The sequence below is a fragment of the Mus caroli genome, chromosome 15 (assembly GCF_900094665.2).
Source record: "Mus caroli chromosome 15, CAROLI_EIJ_v1.1, whole genome shotgun sequence".
In the NCBI taxonomy this organism is placed as follows: Eukaryota; Metazoa; Chordata; class Mammalia; order Rodentia; family Muridae; genus Mus; species Mus caroli.
Window position 1 is genome coordinate 52,314,006 of NC_034584.1, and position 8,891 is coordinate 52,322,896.

The window sequence follows — 8,891 nt, forward strand, 5'->3', positions numbered from 1 at the left end:
AACATCAAACTCCCAGAGGAATGGAATGGAATTCTGGTCACTAAAGACTGGGGATACAGTACAGGGGAGTCTGGAAGGTCAGAAAAGGGGCACCAAGGTAGAGAGGAGAAATTAATACTGGTGTGTATAGAACAGTTAAAAAAAAAACCATTAGGTGTGACAATCTGTGATAGATTTAGACAGAACTAGAAGAGTTCTCCCCCAAAATAAATGAATAAATGCTTCTTATTCCGGCCTGATAACAGAGATAGAAATGGAAGGTCTTATTACCCTGGTTTGATCATCATACACTGTATACATATATAAAGTTGCCATTCTGACCTCCATAAATATGTACAAATATTATGTCTTAATAAAAGGGGAAGATTTGGCTTCTCTTACTTGTAACCAATGCTTATAAATGGTGCAGCTATGTAAAAATAAGCAAATGAAATATTCAAAATGAAAATAAAAACAAGTATATACAACCTACAAAATCCACAGAGATTTGCTCCGTGATACTCTTCACTGTGTGAGGTACACAGGTGGCCACATGAATGTTTATTGAGGTTGTTAATTAGTGTTTCCTCTCTGGGGATTTTTTTCCCCATATGTATCAACAGCATCAAAAAGGTCCATACAATTTGACCTAGAAACTGTGTCTCCCTACGTGTTTGCTGAGGGCAATAACAAGAGATTAAGGAGATGGTATCAAGTTATATATAGCGAGAATGTGTGCTCTGGGGTTTGCCAGCCTGGCTGCAAGTCCTTGTTGGCAGTCGGTAAGTCACATAACCTCTGGCTAATTTCTCAGACTTTCTACCCAGATGTGGTTGCCATTCTTCCAAGGCTGTTCAATTGATGCTTGCTTGCTTCCTGAGCTTCATATATACTGGTCCACTGTCTGCTGTGAAAACAAAGTACCCAAAGGCTAGGCACTTTTAAAAAATGTACAGTCAGTTTTTGGAGACTGAAAGTTAAAGATGAGAGGTGTGTCATTTGTCTCACCCTAGTTACATTATATTATGACAAAGACAAGAAGACTCACCATGTATAGAAGAGGCTGTGGTGGTCTCACTTTATAATCTACTCTTGAGAGAAGTAACTTGCTCTAGGAGGTCAGCATGAATTCTTCCCAAAGGAAGCCCCTTTGGTGACTTAGTTACTTCACTCTAGAGCTCTTAAAACCATCTCAGTAAGCACCATGCATGTAGTGCATGCAGCCTTTGGGGACCAACCGCCTCCAGACTTTGGTGGGTCCTAGTGTGTTTCCCCTCCCATCTTAGAGAGGGTGCTCTGTGTTGCTAGAAGGGTACTGTGAAGATGATGGACTCTGATCCTTGAGTGCAGTCTTGTAAAACATCATGTCTTCCATATCATTCTCTCTAGCACTCCTCCATCTGGGAGATGCCAGTCACACGGCTGGGATGGCACTCCAGAAGTTCTATGGAAAGACCCAAGAAGCTAGGATCCCTGCCGTGTGGGTAAGTTGTCTTAGAAGCTCAGCTTAGCTGAGTGTTGAGGCTCCAGATTGCTTTCGCCTCAGATAGTCATGCCTTCCTCTGCCTCACTGGTTTCTGCTTATCCTCTCTCAGTTATTTTGATTGATATGGAAGAGACTAATGTGTCTTCCATTAGTCTCCGGAAACTCAAAGAGCAATAGGTTGATCCACTGGAAAAGCCAGAGTTCCAATTACAGGATCTCTTTCCCCTTAAGAATTTAGCTCTCATTTCTAGGTCAGCACCTGATAGTCATGGCCCCAAAGATCAGTGAATCATCCAGTCATGGGGTCTGGAGATGGTTCAGTAGGACTGAAAGTGGTGTCAGGAGTGCTTTTGGCTGACATTCTCCAAGGTACTGATTGCTCCTCCAATTATGCAACTGGCCCCTAGACCCACACTGTGATATGATCTGAGTCTCACCCAAATTAAGCATGTGAGACAGGGCTCTTACCTGGTACAACATGGTCTCCTGAAAGCTCTCAGGTTCTTGTTGCCCATGGAAATTATTGCAGCCAAGTTGGTTGGCTTATTTAGTGTTTTACTGCTGTGAACAGACACCATGACCAAGGCAACTCTTATAAGGACAACATTTAATTGGGCTGGCTTACAAGTTCAGAGGTTCAGTCCATTATCACCAAGGTGGGAATATGGTAGCATCCAGATAAGCAAGGTGCAGGAGGAGTTGAGAGTTTTACATCTTCATCTGAAGGCTGCTAACAGAATACTGACTTCCAGGCAGCTAGGATGAGGGTCTTAAGGCCACCGTGACACACCTACTCCAATAAGGCCACACCTATTCCAACAGGGCCACACCCTCTAATTGGGTCACTCTCTGGGTAGAACATATACAAATTATCTCAATGGTTTTTTCTTTCTTTCTTTCTTTAGAGAGGGGACAATGGACTTCTTCTATTCATCCTCTCAATTATCTTCTTCTGAGCCAAGGTCAAGGGTCATTTGAAAGGACCTGTCATTGACTCCCATCTCCTAGTTTCTTGCTATGTTGTTAGCCTTCAAGGTATAGGAAAGATGACTCCAGGCTAAATCAGTCAGGCATTCCCTAAGTTCAATAACTGTGAATACATTTATACAGAGTAAGATTTTGGTCTCCTGTTCCTGTAAGCAAAATAGGACACTAGAATAAAAATCAAAAACTTGGTTTCAAACCCTGCTTCTGTAAAGAATGTGTCCTGAATATGACCAAGTTGCTATATCTGAGCTTAGTTTTTATCAGCTGAGTGAAAGGATAGAAGGTGAGTGGTTTGAATGAGCATGACCTCATAGGCTTTTATGTTTCAGTGTTTGGTTCCCAGTCAGTGGAACTGTTTGGGAAGGATTAGGAGGTGTGTCCTTGTTGGAGGAAGTGTGTCACTGGGGATGGGCTTCAGGGTTTCAAAAGCATATGCTAGACCCAGTTTCTCTCTCTCTGCCTCTTGCCTATGGATCAGGATATAAACTCTCAGTTCTGACCGTGCCTGTCTGCCTGCTTACCTGCTACTATACTTCCTACTATGATGATCATGGACTAAACTATGGTGTCTCATCATAGCAATAGAGCAGCAACTATAACAGGAGTTCCATCATCTATACTATTTTATAATCCTCTTTGCAAATGTTATCTACCAGATAACATGTTAAGTCTCTTCCACTCAACATTTTTCCAATGAAGAATTTTAAAATATTTTTTGTGTCCAGCATTTTAGGCATTAAGCATATATATATATATATTCTGCTGTTAGCTTATATTTTAGTGAAGACACATCCCTTTCATGTGTTTGTGTAAATGTATGCCTAATGCGTCTAGGTACCCTTGGAGGCTAGAAGTGAGTGTTAAATTCCCTGGAGCTGGAATTATAGATGATTGTGAACTGCTTGATATGGGTTCTGGGAGGCCAACTGGTTCCCTCTGGAAGAGCAGTATATACTCTTAACTGCTGAACTATTTCTCCAGCCTCCCCACAAGATCACATCTTAAGAGAATGGGAGAGAGCATGGGTACTACCAGGGGCTGCCATAACTATATTCTGTGACAGTGAAGAAAAGATCTTGAAAGGGAGCTAACATCTGAGAGGAAATCTGGTCACCATAATATTTCTTGACTATATGGACACACTAGCTAGTTTTGTGTCAACTTGACACAAACTGGAGTCATAAGAGAGGAATGAGCCTCAGTTGAGGAAATGCCTCCATAAGATCCAGCTGTAAGGTGTTTTCTCAATTAGTGATCAATGAGGGAGGGCCCAACCCATGGTGGGTGGTGCCATCCCTGGGCTGATAGTCCTGGGTTCTATAAGAAAGCAGGCTGAGCAAGCCATGAGAAGCAAGCCAGTAAGCAGCATCTCCTCCCGCCATGGCCTCTGTGTCAGTTCCTGCCTCCAGGTCTGAGTTTCTGTCCAGTTTAAATTCCTGCCCTGACTTCCTTCAGTGATGAACAGCAATGTGGAAGTGTCAATCAAGTCAACTCTTCCCTCCCCAACTTGCTCCTTGGCCGTGGTGTTTTGTTGCAGCAACAGAAACCCTAACTAAGACAATGGATGAACAGGAAGGAGTCTGCCATAGGAATAACTAGAGAAAGAACATTTTAGCCAGGAAACAGCAAGTATAAAAATGCGGATGCACGGTGGTGTGCACAGAGCACGCAGAGAGGAAGGCAGATGAAATCGGCCCCTGGAGATAAGGTTCAGGAGTTGACTCTATACTTCATGCAATGGCAGAGCCACCTAATCTGATTTAAGAAGAAAAACATTTTGCAATGCGATAGCCCTTCCTACCAGCAGCATGGTCAGATGATACAAATGTGGAAGGAGTGGGGCAATGTAACTCTCACACGCTGCTGGTGGGAGGAGAGCTTTGGTACAATCAGCTTGAAAAATTGCTTGGCTGATCTGCAGCGCTGGGTCCCTGTGTGACTTATAACTCAGCACTTTTCCTTTCCCATTATCTGCTCGCTGAATAGATCTGCGTACACATAGCCATTAACACTCTGCACAAGAGTGCTGTAAGAACTTGAGATAAGAAACTACATGAAAGCCGGGTGTGGTGATGCACACCTTTATTCCCAGCACTTGGAAGGCAGAGGCAGGTGGATTTCTGAGTTCGAGGCCAGCCTGGTCTACAGAGTGAGTTCCAGGACAGCCAGAGCTATACAGAGAAACCCTGTCTCAAAAAACCAAAAAAGAAAAACAAAAAAAAAAAAAAAAGAAACTACATGAATACTTACTAAGAGTTTAACATATGTATCTATGGCGCTGAGTTGTGAAGTCTAGCAGTAACGTCAAACTAACTCCATCTGTACAGAATCCAGCTGTTCTAACAGGCTAGAAAATCAGGGCAGTAGTTACTGTTGGAGAGCCTAGTGGCTGGAAAAGAAAGAAGAGGGATCCTAGGATCCCATATTTGAGTTAAAAAAATGAAATAAAAAGGAAAGGAAGGATATGACTGGTCCTAGGTTTGGTGTAGAAGAGTCCTGGACATCTCAGAGAGTCCAGAGTGGACATGACCAGACTGAGCTCTGTCATGTGGGGACAGGGGGAGGGGAAACAAAAAGGGGAGAATCATAGGAACCAGGCACAGCAGCCAGGAGGCTCAAAGGTCCAAAAAGAGCTAGTAACCAAAATGGTTGGATTATGTAGGGAGAAGCAGCCCATCCCCCTAGGCTGGAGAGTTCACAGTAGGGGGTGGGGCATGGGAGCCATGCCCTGCAACAGGTAGGCACCAAGGGATGCAGGGAGAACTTGGTGGCCAAGGTCTGCTTTGATTTGTTAAACAGGCATCTCAGCCATTTGTACCAGATTTGAAGTTGAACAATACTGACTTATTTCTTCATCTGGGTGCTGGTCACAAGAATGTGTTTGGTGGCTTTCTCTAAATATGCCCCTTGTTCATGGCCTGCACAGGGTAAATGAGCTTTAGTCTGGGTAGATAGAGTGATAAATATGGGAGAATACTTATTTGGGGCCACAGTTGCCCACCGTCTACTTATACATTTATGATTGCAGTTTTCTCAAGGCTCTTGGGCAGACGAGATCCATTCACAAGGAGGTCATAGCTTAGGGATCTTCTCGGGTCCTGTTCCTATCCCAGGGAAAGATGGGTTTCAAGCCCAAGCCCATGAGTTTCTTCTGACACTCACTGATGGTCCTGTCTCTACAGGATGCCTCTCTGGACTGGAAAAGCTGGTCTCTCAGGCCCCCATCAGCTCCATGACTCAGAAGACCTGCATTTGCCTTTGAGCGGTCCAGCGTTGAAACTGATCCAGGATGCTACAAGGGTTCTGACCGTTGTCTTTATTTATACAGCCTTATCTCTGATTACCTTTAAAAAACAGAAACAATGGTTTTGATTAAGAGGGTAAAAATATTGTAAATTAAGACAAAAATCTGGTTGGAGGACCATTAAACTCTCAGGGCGAAGTAAACTTTCCGTTGTCAGATCTCTGTCCCATTGCACGGACGTATGAAATTGTGTGTGACACTTTTTTTTTCCTCTAACCACAAAATTTCATGAATTTCCAGTCACTGAATAATGGAATAAATCATCATTCCAGACAAAGAGAAGGGGGCAATTTTGAGGGTAAAAGTATTTCCTTGAAGACTTATTGAGAAACAGAAGCCTTGGCCACATCCACAGGGACCAAGACTTTATGGGCCTGAATGTGAAGGCCACATTGTCCCCATTGGATGAAGGGCACGGAGATCTACTTAGTCTCTGTTTCTATTTATCTATAGCTGTAGTTAGTAGCTAAGCACTGTTTGTTGGTAGATAAATAAGAAAGCATGGGGTTGCAGTCCACCATGGTGGCCAAGTATGGCTGTAGGGGCAGTTTTGCCCATTATGTGGTAGAGAGACAGTTATATGGCTGCAGATGAGAAAGAAGAGAAGCTGGCTGGAGACACAGAACAGGATGTCCTTTAAAGGCCGGCTTCTGCCACCCAGACCCAAAGCTTTCAAAATAGTACCACAAGTACCAAGTGTTCAAAAGGCCAGTTTCTTAGTCGCTTTACCATTGTAGTGACAAAACATGATGACTAAGGAAACTTACAAAATAAAGTGTTTAATTTGGAGATCATGGTTCCAGATGGTTAGGGTCCATGACCATCATGGCAGGGAACATGGCAGTGGGCAGGCAAGCATGGTACTGGAGCAGTAGCTGAGAACTCATATCTTAAGCCATGAGCATGAGGCAGAGAGAGCTAATTGGGAAGGGCATGGGCTTTTGAAACCTCAGTGACACACCTCCTTCGACAAGGCCACACCTTCTAATCCTTCCCAAGCAGTTCCATTGACTAGAGGCTGAATATTCAAGCATACAAATGAGCTGATGGAGGCCATTCTCATTCAAACCACTATAATAAGCCTCTGAGAGAGATTTCAAATCATAGCAAGACCAGGAGGGAAGAGTTAGGGTGCTGGGGTTGGTCTTTTGTGCTGCATATTTAGATACTGAGTTCTGTGCCCCAAGATCAGGTTGAGGTCTGGACATAGGCATTATAATGACCAATGTGTGTAAAGAATGTTCCCCAATAATCTCTGATTGGTAAATAAAAAGCTAGAGCCTGTGACTGGGCAGGGGAGAGAGGAAGGCAGGACTTAGGATCAAGTAGCAAGTCTCAGGTGGGGACCACACCAAAAAAAAAAAAAAAAAAAAAAGACAGAGAAGGAATTGGTTACCATGAGGCAGGGATGGACCATGAACACACGGCCAAGCGAAACTCTCCATGAGGACACACATGCAACAGAGCAAGACTCAGTTGCCAAGCAATGGGGCATCTATCTACTTATTGATAGACAAGTTGGGTTTGAATAGCTTAGAACTTGCCCTGCATAGTGTCAGCAGCTTGTCAATAAATTCTGGTGTCTCTGTATTGTTTATTCGGGAGTAAAGTGGGGGTAAGAGTGGGCAGAACCCTCCTGTAGAATTTCTACTCTATTAGGAGGCTACTGTATGGTATCAAGAGAGAATTGCACCTATGCAGTGCCACCACAAATCATCCCTTTCTCCTCTCTCCCATCCTTTCTGCTTCCATCTCTCTGCAGTTTCTGCCTGTCTCTGTGACCACCTCTGCCATTCATAGGTCTTTTTCTCTGTTGAGACAGGATCTCATTATGTAGCTCAGGCTGATTTGATACTCTCCATATAGCCCAAGCTGGACTTGAACCCACAGCAGTCCTCCTATAGCAGCTTCCAGAGCTCTGAGACTACAAACATGCACCACCATAGGCCTAACCCTGTAGTTACTATTTTAGTTTTAAACATTCATATGGCATTTCCCCCATTAGCCCCTGAGTGGCAGGGGTGGGGTCCTCATAATTTCTAAAATATAATTCTGGCAGTTATGTCTTTGTGGGGTTGAAGGACTTGCCCAGATACCTCATTTGCATTGAAGGTCTAGGAGGGACTGTCCTGTGTTGTATATACTGTATTATCACCTTCAACGAGGAAGTGACGGAAAGGACACGCACCCACTGTCTTCTGTGATAAATGGAGACATTCGAAGAAGATCTGTAAACTCAGTACATTCTGTCTTAGGACTCAGTATCAAGGAAACATTGGACAATGGCACCGTTCCACACGTACGAAGGATTTGAATGGTGAAAGAGTGTGCGTGAGGGAACAGAGTTCAGGCTTCTTCATCCTCGGTCACATTCCACTGTGGGAGGAAAAACAAAGGTACGGGGAAGAGAAGGAAGTGGTGTTCAACCTCACAGGGGTGGAGTGAGGTACATACAGGCTCTCTCTCCATTCCCACAGATGTCCTATGACGTCGTGTGTATATGTGTGCGTGTATGTGTGTGTTTGTGTGTGTGTGTGTGTTTTCAGTGGCTGCTGTAACAGATCACCACATGCTTAGCTTAGGACCACAGCACAGTATCTACTCACAAGAGTTCACAAATCCAAAGTGGAGGTATCAGGAGGGTCACATTCCCTGAGCCAGCAGGGAGAGAATCCAGTGCCTATTTCTGCTATCTTCCAGTGACTTCAACATTCCCACACTTCTCTGTTCAGCTCTCACTCATTCTGTGTCTCTTTTCTCCTGACTCTCTTATCAGAATAGTTTTAACTGAATTAAGTTCTCTGTGGAGAGGCCCAGATGCATTCTTCTTGAGATGTTTTAACTGTTTTGCAAGTGTAGGTGCAAGTGTATATGGGTATGTGTATGTGTGGAAGCCAGAAGTCAGTGCTGGGTGTCTTGCTCAATTGCTTTCCACCTTAGTCTTTGAATAGGAATATCTCACTCAACTAGACTCTGTTGATTGGCTAGACTGGCTGCCCATCAAACCCCACGTGTGATGGCTATTGCGGTTTGTCACTTGACTACATCTGGAATTAAGGAATCCTGAAACTGATGGATATAGCTTTAAGGGAATTTTCTTTCTTTTTTTTTTTTTTTTTTTTTTTTTTTTTTTTT

The 8,891-nt window shown here is 43.7% G+C and overlaps 1 long non-coding RNA gene across 1 annotated transcript in view; it reads left to right on the plus strand.

The window, feature by feature from the left end:
• Positions 1 to 5,861, plus strand: part of LOC115029385 — a 49,220-nt gene extending 43,359 nt beyond the window's left edge. The window contains exons 2-3 of the long non-coding RNA XR_003834935.1: positions 1,369 to 1,463; positions 5,635 to 5,861. This is a non-coding gene — a long non-coding RNA (uncharacterized LOC115029385). The remainder of the gene's footprint in view (positions 1 to 1,368; positions 1,464 to 5,634) is intronic.
• The last annotated feature ends 3,030 nt before the right edge of the window (positions 5,862 to 8,891 follow it).